Raw genomic sequence first — 17,143 nt, 5'->3', positions numbered from 1 at the left:
GATTTGATTCAAACTAAAGGCACTGGTGCTTCTGGATCATTCAAGCTAGGTCAGGTAAAAAAAGAAAAACCTAAGAAAAAGGCCGCAGCAAAAAAGCCAACGGCAAAGAAGCCTACTGCAAAGAAAAGTACACCAAAAAAGAAGCCAGCAAAGAAGAGCACGCCAAAGAAAGCAGCAAAGAAGCCTGCCACAAAGAAAGCCTCGGCTAAGAAACCAGCAGCTAAGAAACCCACAAAGAAGCCTGTTGCTAAAAAACCTGCAGCAAAGAAGGTCAAAAAGACTCCCAAAAAGGCAGCAAAGAAGACCGCAAAAAAATAATTTGTGTGTATCTGGCTATTACATTAACAAACGGCTATTTTTATAGCCACACATTTACAAAAAAAACATTATCTTGGTACAAAGTTAAACTTGTTTAAGTCACTTAAACAGTTAAAAAAGAGTAATTTTAAGATTAGATTCCCTAAGTTTAAGTATTTTCGTTTTTAAATTTCTTATTTTCTTGCTTTTACTTTTCTTGCCCTTCATATTTTTAACATTGTCAAACTTTATGTAGCATAAAATTTTTATGTAGCATAAAATTTAAACAGAAAGCAGAACAAAGTTTGATATAAAAAGCTAGCCGTAATATTTTTTATGGATGTGTGGCTATAAAAATAGCCGTTTTTTGTTTGGTAAGATGCTTAGGCACGTTCCCACGAATTCTTCTTGCCAACTGGATGTCTTTAGGCATGATTGTAACTCGTTTTGCGTGAATGGCACACAAGTTAGTATCCTCGAACAAGCCAACAAGGTACGCTTCAGAAGCCTCTTGCAGAGCCATAACGGCTGTGCTCTGGAATCGCAGATCTGTTTTGAAGTCCTGAGCAATTTCTCGCACAAGACGCTGGAAAGGCAACTTGCGGATCAAGAGCTCGGTTGACTTCTGGTATCTTCTGATTTCTCTGAGAGCAACTGTACCAGGTCTGTAACGATGTGGTTTTTTCACTCCTCCAGTAGCTGGTGCGCTTTTCCTCGCAGCTTTAGTGGCGAGTTGTTTTCGTGGAGCCTTTCCTCCAGTAGATTTACGTGCAGTTTGCTTTGTACGAGCCATATTTTAAGAAGTCGATGTAGTACGGATACACAAGACGGTCTAAAATGCACTATCGCGCCAAAGTTTTATTTCTCATATTGATTGACAGCTAAGGTTCAAACAAACCATTTGATTGGTGCTAAGAAAGTAATTTCTGATTGGCTGCATAATGACATTACGCTCATTACTTTAACATTTTTATAAAATCTGTGTTTTTTGGCTACGGGAAAACGGCTGTATCTTCTGATACACAAAAGCTTTTGACTTTTTTTTTTTTTAGTAAGTAGCAGAAGGTTGGCGAATTCCAACGATGCCAAATTTATTGCCTTACTGAAACATTAAGACCACGAATTTAAAAAAAACTACAGTTTTACTAAAAAAATGTACAAAATGTTCGGAACATTTTGTAATGACGCAACTCTATTGGTTAATTAGGGTGTTTCCACGAGCAGTAGGTAATTTTATGGCCTCTTTTTAAAGCTGTCTGAATTCTGTTAACTCAAACGTTGTTTTTGTACTCGTTCTGTACGCAACTATATCAATATGTCTGGACGCGGAAAGGAGGTAAAGGATTGGGAAAAGGAGGTGCTAAACGTCACCGAAAAATTCTTCGTGATAACATTCAGGGAATCACAAAACCTGCTATTCGACGTCTTGCTCGACGAGGTGGTGTCAAACGTATCTCTGGCCTTATCTATGAGGAAACCAGAGGTGTACTGAAGGTTTTCTTAGAGAATGTTATTCGTGATGCTGTAACCTACACAGAGCACGCTAAACGCAAGACCGTTACCGCTATGGATGTTGTTTATGCCTTAAAACGTCAAGGAAGAACTCTTTACGGATTCGGAGGTTAAGCGTTGTCATTGCTCAACAAAAACGGCTATTTTTATAGCCACAAATCTTTAAAACATTACTTTGTGCACGCTTCCAAATTACACAATGTGTAAAGTCTTGTCACAGTTACATTTATTGCTATACGATACTATGTCATATATGACACAAAAAAATTTAGAAATACTTTGTAGGGTTAATTTGCCTGGGAGTGTTTCCGTGAAAAGCTGGGTTAAGTTAAATGTAAGCAATAACATGGATCAATGTACTTGTCTTTTCTGCAAGTACAGCTAATAATACGTATGAAAAGTGAAGCTAATCCACACACACACATGGGGAAGTATTTTAATGTAGGGCTAGTGTTCTTAAGCACATTATTTAGAAGTTTTATTAACTTCGGTTAACTTGTAGTGACGCCAAGTAAATGTTTTTTTAAAGATGTGTGGTCTTAAAAAAGACCGTTTGTGTTTGGTAGACGTTGTTTACTTGCTGCTTGTGTATTTTGTGACGGCTTTGTTCCTTCACTGACTGCGTGTTTTGCAAGTTCTCCAGGCAAGAGAAGACGTACTGCGGTTTGAATTTCACGAGAAGAGATGGTCGACTTTTTGTTTTGAAGAGCCAAACGCGAAGCTTCGGAAGCAATGCGCTCAAAGATGTCGTTGACAAATGAGTTCATGATGCTCATAGCTTTGCTTGAAACTCCGACATCTGGGTGAACTTGTTTCAAAACATTGTAGATGTAAATAGCATAACTTTCCTTTCTCTTTCTCTTGCGTTTCTTTTCACCAGTTCCACCAATCTTTCCTCCTTTTTTGCCGGCTCTTTTTTCACCTTTCTTGGCTACTTTAGGTGCCTGTTTTCCCTCCTTTAGCTGCTGCGTCAGACATGGTTAAAAATTTTTGCTACTTAACTTGTAAATAAGCATTAAACTGCAAGTCAAAACTTTTTGTTTATAAGTAAAAAAATCGGATCGAATTCGATCCGAAAACGCCGATACGCAATTTAATTGGTTAAAAAAAAAATCTTTTGTTTAATACTTAATTATGATTGGTTAAAAAAACATGATTTCGATCCTATTTTTATGATGAAAAAACGAGTAAAGTTTATTTCGTTAACACTTACGTTAAATATTCGTACGTTTTTGTATTAACTTACAAATCAAATCGCAGTTATGTCTGGACGTGGAAAAGGTGGAAAAGCTAAGGCTAAAGCCAAGACAAGATCCTCAAGAGCTGGACTTCAATTTCCAGTCGGTAGAGTGCATAGATTCCTTCGTAGAGGGCACTATGCTAACCGAATTGGATCTGGAGCACCAGTTTACTTAGCAGCCGTCTTGGAATATTTATCTGCTGAGATATTGGAGTTGGCTGGTAACGCAGCAAGAGACAACAAAAAAGCTAGGATTATTCCAAGACATTTACAATTGGCTGTTCGTAATGATGAAGAATTAAACAAACTTTTGAGCGGTGTAACCATTGCAGCTGGTGGTGTTTTGCCAAACATTCAAGCTGTCTTACTCCCAAAGAAGAACGACAAAGGACAGAAGAAGTAAACCGCTACACTCAGAAAACAACGGCTATTTTTATAGCCACACATCTTTAAAAAAACATTGTTTTTTTCACAAAACTATAACCTTAAAGTCTAATAGATAATCCATGCATACGCCTTGTCCTAAGTAACTCAAAGAAATTAAATAAAAAAATTTGATCACAACGTCAAAATAAATTGCACGTATTTGCCCTACTAATGTCTACGGCCATACCACGATGAACACACCCGTTCTCGTCTGATCACGGAAGTTAAGCATCGTCGGGCCGGGATAGTACTTGGATGGGGACCGCCTGGGAACTCCCGGTGTCGTAGGCTTTTCATTTTCATTTGTTGCCTTTTCATTTCAATGGTGCTGTGATATATTTCTTGTTATAACAATTAAGGAACGTGGCGGTTGTTGAAAGTGTTTCCTATGACATTTTCCTACGACATTTTCAGGTGATAGTACGAGAAAAAAGAGCTTTCAAATGCATACAAACTCGATCTATTGCCGATCATCCAATAACCCTGACGGAATGGCAAATAAAATAAAATTCCGCCGCCTTCCGAGGACTTATATCGCAATCACGTTTCGTAACAGCCAAGCGAGGTTTTACCTTAGCGTTTAAGTCACCACCGACATTTGGCCGCGCAACTTTTCTAAGCTCATTCATTTTGAATTAAGGAGGGGGCGAGCGCGGACGCAGGCCCCCACTACCAGAAATTGTACGGTCGAGTTACTGACGTTTGCAGTAATCGCAGAGGTCAGCCCAAGCGTAGTGCAATGCAAGAGCCTCACTCTGGAAGAAAACCCTCATTGATCAGTCTTTACTTCCCCGTCAGGTAAGTATGAGTTGGAACTGCACCGTAGCATGAGGGTACCCTTCAAAGTTTGTTAATGCTTGTGGCTTGAGTGTGTTATAAACTGCCGTGTCGCGGGGCATAGGCTGTATTCTCCCCCAGTGTACGCGTTTTGTTCCCGCCGTAGACTATGCAGAGTGCCGTCGGAAAGAGGACTGCTATTATTCTTTTATTGCTTATGTGGGCCGCCATCGGTAATAGTGCAACACCAAGGCAACCCGTGGTCACGGCGTGAATGAATCCACCTCCATGACCCAAGGCCAAAAATCAGATTAATATACTGACCATTCAGAGAATGGCCTACCAGATATTAAACTGATAAGAACAGATACTACACTTGATCTTAGCCATTAGGCCGAGAAGCGATAAAGAACAAGCGTTGCCATGATAGGCATCGTCCACACACCGTAACTGCTTGTGGAGCATGTCACGTTACTGTAAAGCTTACAACTGTCACCGCGTACGGATGGACGGCGACATAGTAAAAATCACGGCTGTTGATTTAGCCGTAGGATGGAGAGCGACTGTAGCGAGTGGATGGTAACTTACATGAATGCTAACAAAGGCGACGATACTAAGTGCGTGATATTACTTTCCAATATGACTGCGTACATTCCGTTTATCAACGCATTACGCCAGAACGTGCGCGCGCGTTACACAGTAGACCATGCAGCCGAAATGCGACAGTGCGACCCTGCCAGGAGTCGAACCTGGAATCCCCTGATTCGTAGTCAGATGCCTTATCCATTGGGCCACAGGGCGATGCTTATGACTTCGCCCCATCGTTATTTTGGCTTGCGCATTCGTTTTACTTACGACAGAATTCTTCGTGTTTGTAGCCATGAAAGAAAGGGACTTCTGTGAGTGAATTTTTTTACTGTGGTCTAATAAAAAAGTCGAAACGCAGTGCCCAATATATGAATTGCTCCTAATAGCCGGAAACAGGCCGTGTCGATGATGTAGGCCGACATACGCAACGCAAACCAAAGAACGCTTTATGAAAATCCTAACACGGGCGCGGAAGAAGCCCAAATTAACAGAGTAGATGTAATGCTGAAGACCTCAAACTCCAGCAGCTTCTCTTTCAGACTATTGCGTCGTGCTACAAATAAAAATTAACATGCTTTCGCATAGTCGCGGGCTCCCAAAACGGACATTATACGATGTACAGAAACACACATTTCTGTTTTCGCGCCAAATCAATTCCCGGGAGTGGTACTTTTACGTCCGCATACTTCGCACCGTCTTAAATTATATCTCATTTACACGGTAATGTTTAGTATACTTCTACTGTGATAACAAGCATCGTTTATCGTTGGATTGTTGTAAGAAAACATTAAAAATGAGTGAAGCAGCTTCTCCAAAGAAAATCGCACCCAAGAAGAAACCTGCTGCAAAGAAGACAGCTGATCACCCTAAATATGTGGACATGATCAAGGCTGCTATCGCTACCCTAAAGGAACGCGGTGGTTCATCTCGCCAAGCTATTACAAAATATATTCATGCAAATTACAAAGTTGCTGAAAACTCAGATCATCATCTGAAAATGGCTCTTAAACGAGGAGTAACATCAGGCGATTTGATTCAAACTAAAGGCACTGGTGCTTCTGGATCATTCAAGCTAGGTCAGGTAAAAAAAGAAAAACCTAAGAAAAAGGCCGCAGCAAAAAAGCCAACGGCAAAGAAGCCTACTGCAAAGAAAAGTACACCAAAAAAGAAGCCAGCAAAGAAGAGCACGCCAAAGAAAGCAGCAAAGAAGCCTGCCACAAAGAAAGCCTCGGCTAAGAAACCAGCAGCTAAGAAACCCACAAAGAAGCCTGTTGCTAAAAAACCTGCAGCAAAGAAGGTCAAAAAGACTCCCAAAAAGGCAGCAAAGAAGACCGCAAAAAAATAATTTGTGTGTATCTGGCTATTACATTAACAAACGGCTATTTTATAGCCACACATTTACAAAAAAAACATTATCTTGGTACAAAGTTAAACTTGTTTAAGTCACTTAAACAGTTAAAAAAGAGTAATTTTAAGATTAGATTCCCTAAGTTTAAGTATTTTCGTTTTTAAATTTCTTATTTTCTTGCTTTTACTTTTCTTGCCCTTCATATTTTTAACATTGTCAAACTTTATGTAGCATAAAATTTTTATGTAGCATAAAATTTAAACAGAAAGCAGAACAAAGTTTGATATAAAAAGCTAGCCGTAATATTTTTTATGGATGTGTGGCTATAAAAATAGCCGTTTTTTGTTTGGTAAGATGCTTAGGCACGTTCCCCACGAATTCTTCTTGCCAACTGGATGTCTTTAGGCATGATTGTAACTCGTTTTGCGTGAATGGCACACAAGTTAGTATCCTCGAACAAGCCAACAAGGTACGCTTCAGAAGCCTCTTGCAGAGCCATAACGGCTGTGCTCTGGAATCGCAGATCTGTTTTGAAGTCCTGAGCAATTTCTCGCACAAGACGCTGGAAAGGCAACTTGCGGATCAAGAGCTCGGTTGACTTCTGGTATCTTCTGATTTCTCTGAGAGCAACTGTACCAGGTCTGTAACGATGTGGTTTTTTCACTCCTCCAGTAGCTGGTGCGCTTTTCCTCGCAGCTTTAGTGGCGAGTTGTTTTCGTGGAGCCTTTCCTCCAGTAGATTTACGTGCAGTTTGCTTTGTACGAGCCATATTTTAAGAAGTCGATGTAGTACGGATACACAAGACGGTCTAAAATGCACTATCGCGCCAAAGTTTTATTTCTCATATTGATTGACAGCTAAGGTTCAAAACAAACCATTTGATTGGTGCTAAGAAAGTAATTTCTGATTGGCTGCATAATGACATTACGCTCATTACTTTAACATTTTTATAAAATCTGTGTTTTTTGGCTACGGGAAAACGGCTGTATCTTCTGATACACAAAAGCTTTTGACTTTTTTTTTTTTTAGTAAGTAGCAGAAGGTTTGGCGAATTCCAACGATGCCAAATTTATTGCCTTACTGAAACATTAAGACCACGAATTTTAAAAAAACTACAGTTTTACTTAAAAAAATGTACAAAATGTCGGAACATTTTGTAATGACGCAACTCTATTGGTTAATTAGGGTGTTTCCACGAGCAGTAGGTAATTTTATGGCCTCTTTTTAAAGCTGTCTGAATTCTGTTAACTCAAACGTTGTTTTTGTACTCGTTCTGTACGCAACTATATCAATATGTCTGGACGCGGAAAAGGAGGTAAAGGATTGGGAAAAGGAGGTGCTAAACGTCACCGAAAAATTCTTCGTGATAACATTCAGGGAATCACAAAACCTGCTATTCGACGTCTTGCTCGACGAGGTGGTGTCAAACGTATCTCTGGCCTTATCTATGAGGAAACCAGAGGTGTACTGAAGGTTTTCTTAGAGAATGTTATTCGTGATGCTGTAACCTACACAGAGCACGCTAAACGCAAGACCGTTACCGCTATGGATGTTGTTTATGCCTTAAAACGTCAAGGAAGAACTCTTTACGGATTCGGAGGTTAAGCGTTGTCATTGCTCAACAAAAACGGCTATTTTTATAGCCACAAATCTTTTAGAACATTACTTTGTGCACGCTTCCAAATTACACAATGTGTAAAGTCTTGTCACAGTTACATTTATTGCTATACGATACTATGTCATATATGACACAAAAAAAATTTAGAAATACTTTGTAGGGTTAATTTGCCTGGGAGTGTTTCCGTGAAAAGCTGGGTTAAGTTAAATGTAAGCAATAACATGGATCAATGTACTTGTCTTTTCTGCAAGTACAGCTAATAATACGTATGAAAAGTGAAGCTAATCCACACACACACATGGGGAAGTATTTTAAATGTAGGCTAGTGTTCTTAAGCACATTATTTAGAAGTTTTATTAACTTCGGTTAACTTGTAGTGACGCCAAGTAAATGTTTTTTTAAAGATGTGTGGTCTTAAAAAAGACCGTTTGTGTTTGGTAGACGTTGGTTACTTGCTGCTTGTGTATTTTGTGACGGCTTTTGTTCCTTCACTGACTGCGTGTTTTGCAAGTTCTCCAGGCAAGAGAAGACGTACTGCGGTTTGAATTTCACGAGAAGAGATGGTCGACTTTTTGTTTTGAAGAGCCAAACGCGAAGCTTCGGAAGCAATGCGCTCAAAGATGTCGTTGACAAATGAGTTCATGATGCTCATAGCTTTGCTTGAAACTCCGACATCTGGGTGAACTTGTTTCAAAACATTGTAGATGTAAATAGCATAACTTTCCTTTCTCTTTCTCTTGCGTTTCTTTTCACCAGTTCCACCAATCTTTCCTCCTTTTTTGCCGGCTCTTTTTTCACCTTTCTTGGCTACTTTAGGTGCCTGTTTTCCTCCTTTAGCTGCTGCGTCAGACATGGTTAAAATTTTTGCTACTTAACTTGTAAATAAGCATTAAACTGCAAGTCAAAACTTTTTGTTTATAAGTAAAAAAAATCGGATCGAATTCGATCCGAAAACGCCGATACGCAATTTAATTGGTTAAAAAAAAATCTTTTGTTTAATACTTAATTATGATTGGTTAAAAAAACATGATTTCGATCCTATTTTTATGATGAAAAAACGAGTAAAGTTTATTTCGTTAACACTTACGTTAAATATTCGTACGTTTTTGTATTAACTTACAAATCAAATCGCAGTTATGTCTGGACGTGGAAAAGGTGGAAAGCTAAGGCTAAAGCCAAGACAAGATCCTCAAGAGCTGGACTTCAATTTCCAGTCGGTAGAGTGCATAGATTCCTTCGTAGAGGGCACTATGCTAACCGAATTGGATCTGGAGCACCAGTTTACTTAGCAGCCGTCTTGGAATATTTATCTGCTGAGATATTGGAGTTGGCTGGTAACGCAGCAAGAGACAACAAAAAAGCTAGGATTATTCCAAGACATTTACAATTGGCTGTTCGTAATGATGAAGAATTAAACAAACTTTTGAGCGGTGTAACCATTGCAGCTGGTGGTGTTTTGCCAAACATTCAAGCTGTCTTACTCCCAAAGAAGAACGACAAAGGACAGAAGAAGTAAACCGCTACACTCAGAAAACAACGGCTATTTTTATAGCCACACATCTTTAAAAAAACATTGTTTTTTTCACAAAAACTATAACCTTAAAGTCTAATAGATAATCCATGCATACGCCTTGTCCTAAGTAACTCAAAGAAATTAAATAAAAAAATTTGATCACAACGTCAAAATAAATTGCACGTATTTGCCCCTACTAATGTCTACGGCCATACCACGATGAACACACCCGTTCTCGTCTGATCACGGAAGTTAAGCATCGTCGGGCCGGGATAGTACTTGGATGGGGGACCGCCTGGGAACTCCCGGTGTCGTAGGCTTTTCATTCATATTTGTTGCCTTTCATTTCAATGGTGCTGTGATATATTTCTTGTTATAACAATTAAGGAACGTGGCGGTTGTTGAAAGTGTTTCCTATGACATTTTCCTACGACATTTTCAGGTGATAGTACGAGAAAAAAGAGCTTTCAAATGCATACAAACTCGATCTATTGCGATCATCAATAACCCTGACGGAATGGCAAATAAAATAAAATTCCGCCGCCTTCCGAGGACTTATATCGCAATCACGTTTCGTAACAGCCAAGCGAGGTTTTACCTTAGCGTTTAAGTCACCACCGACATTTGGCCGCGCAACTTTTCTAAGCTCATTCATTTTGAATTAAGGAGGGGGCGAGCGCGGACGCAGGCCCCCACTACCAGAAATTGTACGGTCGAGTTACTGACGTTTGCAGTAATCGCAGAGGTCAGCCCAAGCGTAGTGCAATGCAAGAGCCTCACTCTGGAAGAAAACCCTCATTGATCAGTCTTTACTTCCCCGTCAGGTAAGTATGAGTTGGAACTGCACCGTAGCATGAGGGTACCCTTCAAAGTTTGTTAATGCTTGTGGCTTGAGTGTGTTATAAACTGCCGTGTCGCGGGGCATAGGCTGTATTCTCCCCCAGTGTACGCGTTTTGTTCCGCCGTAGACTATGCAGAGTGCCGTCGGAAAGAGGACTGCTATTATTCTTTTATTGCTTATGTGGGCCGCCATCGGTAATAGTGCAACACCAAGGCAACCCGTGGTCACGGCGTGAATGAATCCACCTCCATGACCCAAGGCCAAAAATCAGATTAATATACTGACCATTCAAGAATGGCCTACCAGATATTAAACTGATAAGAACAGATACTACACTTGATCTTAGCCATTAGGCCGAGAAGCGATAAAGAACAAGCGTTGCCATGATAGGCATCGTCCACACACCGTAACTGCTTGTGGAGCATGTCACGTTACTGTAAAGCTTACAACTGTCACCGCGTACGGATGGACGGCGACATAGTAAAAATCACGGCTGTTGATTTAGCCGTAGGATGGAGAGCGACTGTAGCGAGTGGATGGTAACTTACATGAATGCTAACAAAGGCGACGATACTAAGTGCGTGATATTACTTTCCAATATGACTGCGTACATTCCGTTTATCACGCATTACGCCAGAACGTGCGCGCGCGTTACACAGTAGACCATGCAGCCGAAATGCGACAGTGCGACCCTGCCAGGAGTCGAACCTGGAATCCCCTGATTCGTAGTCAGATGCCTTATCCATTGGGCCACAGGGCGATGCTTATGACTTCGCCCCATCGTTATTTTGGCTTGCGCATTCGTTTTACTTACGACAGAATTCTTCGTGTTTGTAGCCATGAAAGAAAGGGACTCTCTGTGAGTGAATTTTTTTTACTGTGGTCTAATAAAAAAGTCGAAACGCAGTGCCCAATATATGAATTGCTCCTAATAGCCGGAAACAGGCCGTGTCGATGATGTAGGCCGACATACGCAACGCAAACCAAAGAACGCTTTATGAAAATCCTAACACGGGCGCGGAAGAAGCCCAAATTAACAGAGTAGATGTAATGCTGAAGACCTCAAACTCCAGCAGCTTCTCTTTCAGACTATTGCGTCGTGCTACAAATAAAAATTAACATGCTTTCGCATAGTCGCGGCTCCCAAAACGGACATTATACGATGTACAGAAACACACATTTCTGTTTTCGCGCCAAATCAATTCCCGGGAGTGGTACTTTTACGTCCGCATACTTCGCACCGTCTTAAATTATATCTCATTTACACGGTAATGTTTAGTATACTTCTACTGTGATAACAAGCATCGTTTATCGTTGGATTGTTGTAAGAAAACATTAAAAATGAGTGAAGCAGCTTCTCCAAAGAAAATCGCACCCAAGAAGAAACCTGCTGCAAAGAAGACAGCTGATCACCCTAAATATGTGGACATGATCAAGGCTGCTATCGCTACCCTAAAGGAACGCGGTGGTTCATCTCGCCAAGCTATTACAAAATATATTCATGCAAATTACAAAGTTGCTGAAAACTCAGATCATCATCTGAAAATGGCTCTTAAACGAGGAGTAACATCAGGCGATTTGATTCAAACTAAAGGCACTGGTGCTTCTGGATCATTCAAGCTAGGTCAGGTAAAAAAAGAAAAACCTAAGAAAAAGGCCGCAGCAAAAAAGCCAACGGCAAAGAAGCCTACTGCAAAGAAAAGTACACCAAAAAAGAAGCCAGCAAAGAAGAGCACGCCAAAGAAAGCAGCAAAGAAGCCTGCCACAAAGAAAGCCTCGGCTAAGAAACCAGCAGCTAAGAAACCCACAAAGAAGCCTGTTGCTAAAAAACCTGCAGCAAAGAAGGTCAAAAAGACTCCCAAAAAGGCAGCAAAGAAGACCGCAAAAAAATAATTTGTGTGTATCTGGCTATTACATTAACAAACGGCTATTTTTATAGCCACACATTTACAAAAAAACATTATCTTGGTACAAAGTTAAACTTGTTTAAGTCACTTAAACAGTTAAAAACGAGTAATTTTAAGATTAGATTCCCTAAGTTTAAGTATTTTCGTTTTAAATTCTTATTTTCTTGCTTTTACTTTTCTTGCCCTTCATATTTTTAACATTGTCAAACTTTATGTAGCATAAAATTTTTATGTAGCATAAAATTTAAACAGAAAGCAGAACAAAGTTTGATATAAAAAGCTAGCCGTAATATTTTTTATGGATGTGTGGCTATAAAAATAGCCGTTTTTTGTCTTGGTAAGATGCTTAGGCACGTTCCCCACGAATTCTTCTTGCCAACACTGGATGTCTTTAGGCATGATTGTAACTCGTTTTGCGTGAATGGCACACAAGTTAGTATCCTCGAACAAGCCAACAAGGTACGCTTCAGAAGCCTCTTGCAGAGCCATAACGGCTGTGCTCTGGAATCGCAGATCTGTTTTGAAGTCCTGAGCAATTTCTCGCACAAGACGCTGGAAAGGCAACTTGCGGATCAAGAGCTCGGTTGACTTCTGGTATCTTCTGATTTCTCTGAGAGCAACTGTACCAGGTCTGTAACGATGTGGTTTTTTCACTCCTCCAGTAGCTGGTGCGCTTTCCTCGCAGCTTTAGTGGCGAGTTGTTTTCGTGGAGCCTTTCCTCCAGTAGATTTACGTGCAGTTTGCTTTGTACGAGCCATATTTTAAGAAGTCGATGTAGTACGGATACACAAGACGGTCTAAAATGCACTATCGCGCCAAAGTTTTATTTCTCATATTGATTGACAGCTAAGGTTCAAAACAAACCATTTGATTGGTGCTAAGAAAGTAATTTCTGATTGGCTGCATAATGACATTACGCTCATTACTTTAACATTTTTATAAAATCTGTGTTTTTTGGCTACGGGAAAACGGCTGTATCTTCTGATACACAAAAGCTTTTGACTTTTTTTTTTTTTAGTAAGTAGCAGAAGGTTTGGCGAATTCCAACGATGCCAAATTTATTGCCTTACTGAAACATTAAGACCACGAATTTTTAAAAAACTACAGTTTTACTTAAAAAAATGTACAAAATGTTCGAACATTTTGTAATGACGCAACTCTATTGGTTAATTAGGGTGTTTCCACGAGCAGTAGGTAATTTTATGGCCTCTTTTTAAAGCTGTCTGAATTCTGTTAACTCAAACGTTGTTTTTGTACTCGTTCTGTACGCAACTATATCAATATGTCTGGACGCGGAAAAGGAGGTAAAGGATTGGGAAAAGGAGGTGCTAAACGTCACCGAAAAATTCTTCGTGATAACATTCAGGGAATCACAAAACCTGCTATTCGACGTCTTGCTCGACGAGGTGGTGTCAAACGTATCTCTGGCCTTATCTATGAGGAAACCAGAGGTGTACTGAAGGTTTTCTTAGAGAATGTTATTCGTGATGCTGTAACCTACACAGAGCACGCTAAACGCAAGACCGTTACCGCTATGGATGTTGTTTATGCCTTAAAACGTCAAGGAAGAACTCTTTACGGATTCGGAGGTTAAGCGTTGTCATTGCTCAACAAAAACGGCTATTTTTATAGCCACAAATCTTTTAAAACATTACTTTGTGCACGCTTCCAAATTACACAATGTGTAAAGTCTTGTCACAGTTACATTTATTGCTATACGATACTATGTCATATATGACACAAAAAAAATTTAGAAATACTTTGTAGGGTTAATTTGCCTGGAGTGTTCCGTGAAAAGCTGGGTTAAGTTAAATGTAAGCAATAACATGGATCAATGTACTTGTCTTTTCTGCAAGTACAGCTAATAATACGTATCGAAAAGTGAAGCTAATCCACACACACACATGGGGAAGTATTTTAAATGTAGGCTAGTGTTCTTAAGCCACATTATTTAGAAGTTTTATTAACTTCGGTTAACTTGTAGTGACGCCAAGTAAATGTTTTTTTAAAGATGTGTGGTCTTAAAAAGACCGTTTGTGTTTGGTAGACGTTGGTTTACTTGCTGCTTGTGTATTTTGTGACGGCTTTTGTTCCTTCACTGACTGCGTGTTTTGCAAGTTCTCCAGGCAAGAGAAGACGTACTGCGGTTGGAATTTCACGAGAAGAGATGGTCGACTTTTTGTTTTGAAGAGCCAAACGCGAAGCTTCGGAAGCAATGCGCTCAAAGATGTCGTTGACAAATGAGTTCATGATGCTCATAGCTTTGCTTGAAACTCCGACATCTGGGTGAACTTGTTTCAAAACATTGTAGATGTAAATAGCATAACTTTCCTTTCTCTTTCTCTTGCGTTTCTTTTCACCAGTTCCACCAATCTTTCCTCCTTTTTGCCGGCTCTTTTTTCACCTTTCTTGGCTACTTTAGGTGCCTGTTTTCCTCCTTTAGCTGCTGCGTCAGACATGGTTAAAAATTTTTGCTACTTAACTTGTAAATAAGCATTAAACTGCAAGTCAAAACTTTTTGTTTATAAGTAAAAATCCGAAAACGCCGATACGCAATTTAATTGGTTAAAAAAAAAATCTTTTGTTTAATACTTAATTATGATTGGTTAAAAAAACATGATTTCGATCCTATTTTTATGATGAAAAAACGAGTAAAGTTTATTTCGTTAACACTTACGTTAAATATTCGTACGTTTTTGTATTAACTTACAAATCAAATCGCAGTTATGTCTGGACGTGGAAAAGGTGGAAAAGCTAAGGCTAAAGCCAAGACAAGATCCTCAAGAGCTGGACTTCAATTTCCAGTCGGTAGAGTGCATAGATTCCTTCGTAGAGGGCACTATGCTAACCGAATTGGATCTGGAGCACCAGTTTACTTAGCAGCCGTCTTGGAATATTTATCTGCTGAGATATTGGAGTTGGCTGGTAACGCAGCAAGAGACAACAAAAAAGCTAGGATTATTCCAAGACATTTACAATTGGCTGTTCGTAATGATGAAGAATTAAACAAACTTTTGAGCGGTGTAACCATTGCAGCTGGTGGTGTTTTGCCAAACATTCAAGCTGTCTTACTCCCAAAGAAGAACGACAAAGGACAGAAGAAGTAAACCGCTACACTCAGAAAACAACGGCTATTTTTATAGCCACACATCTTTAAAAAAACATTGTTTTTTTCACAAAACTATAACCTTAAAGTCTAATAGATAATCCATGCATACGCCTTGTCCTAAGTAACTCAAAGAAATTAAATAAAAAAATTTGATCACAACGTCAAAATAAATTGCACGTATTTGCACCTACTAATGTCTACGGCCATACCACGATGAACACACCCGTTCTCGTCTGATCACGGAAGTTAAGCATCGTCGGGCCGGGATAGTACTTGGATGGGGGACCGCCTGGGAACTCCCGGTGTCGTAGGCTTTTCATTTTCATTTGCTGTGATATATTTCTTGTTATAACAATTAAGGAACGTGGCGGTTGTTGAAAGTGTTTCCTATGACATTTTCCTACGACATTTTCAGGTGATAGTACGAGAAAAAAGAGCTTTCAAATGCATACAAACTCGATCTATTGCCGATCATCCAATAACCCTGACGGAATGGCAAATAAAATAAAATTCCGCCGCCTTCCGAGGACTTATATCGCAATCACGTTTCGTAACAGCCAAGCGAGGTTTTACCTTAGCGTTTAAGTCACCACCGACATTTGGCCGCGCAACTTTTCTAAGCTCATTCATTTTGACTTAAGGAGGGGGCGAGCGCGGACGCAGGCCCCCACTACCAGAAATTGTACGGTCGAGTTACTGACGTTTGCAGTAATCGCAGAGGTCAGCCCAAGCGTAGTGCAATGCAAGAGCCTCACTCTGGAAGAAAACCCTCATTGATCAGTCTTTACTTCCCCGTCAGGTAAGTATGAGTTGGAACTGCACCGTAGCATGAGGGTACCCTTCAAAGTTTGTTAATGCTTGTGGCTTGAGTGTGTTATAAACTGCCGTGTCGCGGGGCATAGGCTGTATTCTCCCCCAGTGTACGCGTTTTGTTCCCGCCGTAGACTATGCAGAGTGCCGTCGGAAAGAGGACTGCTATTATTCTTTTATTGCTTATGTGGGCCGCCATCGGTAATAGTGCAACACCAAGGCAACCCGTGGTCACGGCGTGAATGAATCCACCTCCATGACCCAAGGCCAAAAATCAGATTAATATACTGACCATTCAGAGAATGGCCTACCAGATATTAAACTGATAAGAACAGATACTACACTTGATCTTAGCCATTAGGCCGAGAAGCGATAAAGAACAAGCGTTGCCATGATAGGCATCGTCCACACACCGTAACTGCTTGTGGAGCATGTCACGTTACTGTAAAGCTTACAACTGTCACCGCGTACGGATGGACGGCGACATAGTAAAAATCACGGCTGTTGATTTAGCCGTAGGATGGAGAGCGACTGTAGCGAGTGGATGGTAACTTACATGAATGCTAACAAAGGCGACGATACTAAGTGCGTGATATTACTTTCCAATATGTCTGCGTACATTCCGTTTATCAACGCATTACGCCAGAACGTGCGCGCGCGTTACACAGTAGACCATGCAGCCGAAATGCGACAGTGCGACCCTGCCAGGAGTCGAACCTGGAATCCCCTGATTCGTAGTCAGATGCCTTATCCATTGGGCCACAGGGCCATGCTTATGACTTCGCCCCATCGTCATTTTGGCTTGCGCATTCGTTTTACTTACGACAGAATTCTTCGTGTTTGTAGCCATGAAAGAAAGGGACTTCTGTGAGTGAATTTTTTTACTGTGGTCTAATAAAAAAGTCGAAACGCAGTGCCCAATATATGAATTGCTCCTAATAGCCGGAAACAGGCCGTGTCGATGATGTAGGCCGACATACGCAACGCAAACCAAAGAACGCTTTATGAAAATCCTAACACGAGCGCGGAAGAAGCCCAAATTAACAGACTAGATGTAATGCTGAAGACCTCAAACTCCAGCAGCTTCTCTTGCAGACTATTGCGTCGTACTACAAATAAAAATTAACATGCTTTCGCATAGTCGCGGCACCCAAAAC

The 17,143-nt window shown here is 40.4% G+C and overlaps 9 non-coding genes across 9 annotated transcripts; 3 read left to right on the top strand and 6 right to left on the bottom strand.

Annotated features, from left to right (window-relative positions):
* The first annotated feature begins 3,648 nt into the window (after positions 1 to 3,648).
* On the top strand, positions 3,649 to 3,766 carry LOC130659200 (5S ribosomal RNA). Its single transcript, XR_008986412.1, has one exon. It is a non-coding gene; the product is annotated as a 5S ribosomal RNA (ribosomal RNA).
* Positions 3,767 to 4,116: 350 nt separating this feature from the next.
* On the bottom strand, positions 4,117 to 4,281 carry LOC130659742 (U1 spliceosomal RNA). Its single transcript, XR_008986947.1, has one exon. It is a non-coding gene; the product is annotated as a U1 spliceosomal RNA (small nuclear RNA).
* A 185-nt stretch (positions 4,282 to 4,466) lies between these two features.
* Positions 4,467 to 4,658, bottom strand: LOC130660795 (U2 spliceosomal RNA). The gene has a single exon (XR_008987992.1). It is a non-coding gene; the product is annotated as a U2 spliceosomal RNA (small nuclear RNA).
* Positions 4,659 to 9,520: 4,862 nt separating this feature from the next.
* LOC130660901 (5S ribosomal RNA) lies at positions 9,521 to 9,639 on the top strand. The gene has a single exon (XR_008988098.1). It is a non-coding gene; the product is annotated as a 5S ribosomal RNA (ribosomal RNA).
* A 347-nt stretch (positions 9,640 to 9,986) lies between these two features.
* Positions 9,987 to 10,151, bottom strand: LOC130659741 (U1 spliceosomal RNA). Its single transcript, XR_008986946.1, has one exon. It is a non-coding gene; the product is annotated as a U1 spliceosomal RNA (small nuclear RNA).
* Positions 10,152 to 10,335: 184 nt separating this feature from the next.
* LOC130661463 (U2 spliceosomal RNA) lies at positions 10,336 to 10,526 on the bottom strand. The gene has a single exon (XR_008988654.1). It is a non-coding gene; the product is annotated as a U2 spliceosomal RNA (small nuclear RNA).
* A 4,845-nt stretch (positions 10,527 to 15,371) lies between these two features.
* On the top strand, positions 15,372 to 15,490 carry LOC130660889 (5S ribosomal RNA). The gene has a single exon (XR_008988085.1). It is a non-coding gene; the product is annotated as a 5S ribosomal RNA (ribosomal RNA).
* A 328-nt stretch (positions 15,491 to 15,818) lies between these two features.
* On the bottom strand, positions 15,819 to 15,983 carry LOC130659740 (U1 spliceosomal RNA). Its single transcript, XR_008986945.1, has one exon. It is a non-coding gene; the product is annotated as a U1 spliceosomal RNA (small nuclear RNA).
* A 185-nt stretch (positions 15,984 to 16,168) lies between these two features.
* On the bottom strand, positions 16,169 to 16,360 carry LOC130660794 (U2 spliceosomal RNA). Its single transcript, XR_008987991.1, has one exon. It is a non-coding gene; the product is annotated as a U2 spliceosomal RNA (small nuclear RNA).
* Between the last annotated feature and the right edge of the window lie 783 nt (positions 16,361 to 17,143).

Source organism: Hydractinia symbiolongicarpus, chromosome 9, assembly GCF_029227915.1.
Source record: "Hydractinia symbiolongicarpus strain clone_291-10 chromosome 9, HSymV2.1, whole genome shotgun sequence".
Classification (NCBI taxonomy): Eukaryota; Metazoa; Cnidaria; class Hydrozoa; order Anthoathecata; family Hydractiniidae; genus Hydractinia; species Hydractinia symbiolongicarpus.
Note: the sequence above shows the minus strand (reverse complement) of the source record. Positions and strands in the feature narration are given on the sequence as shown.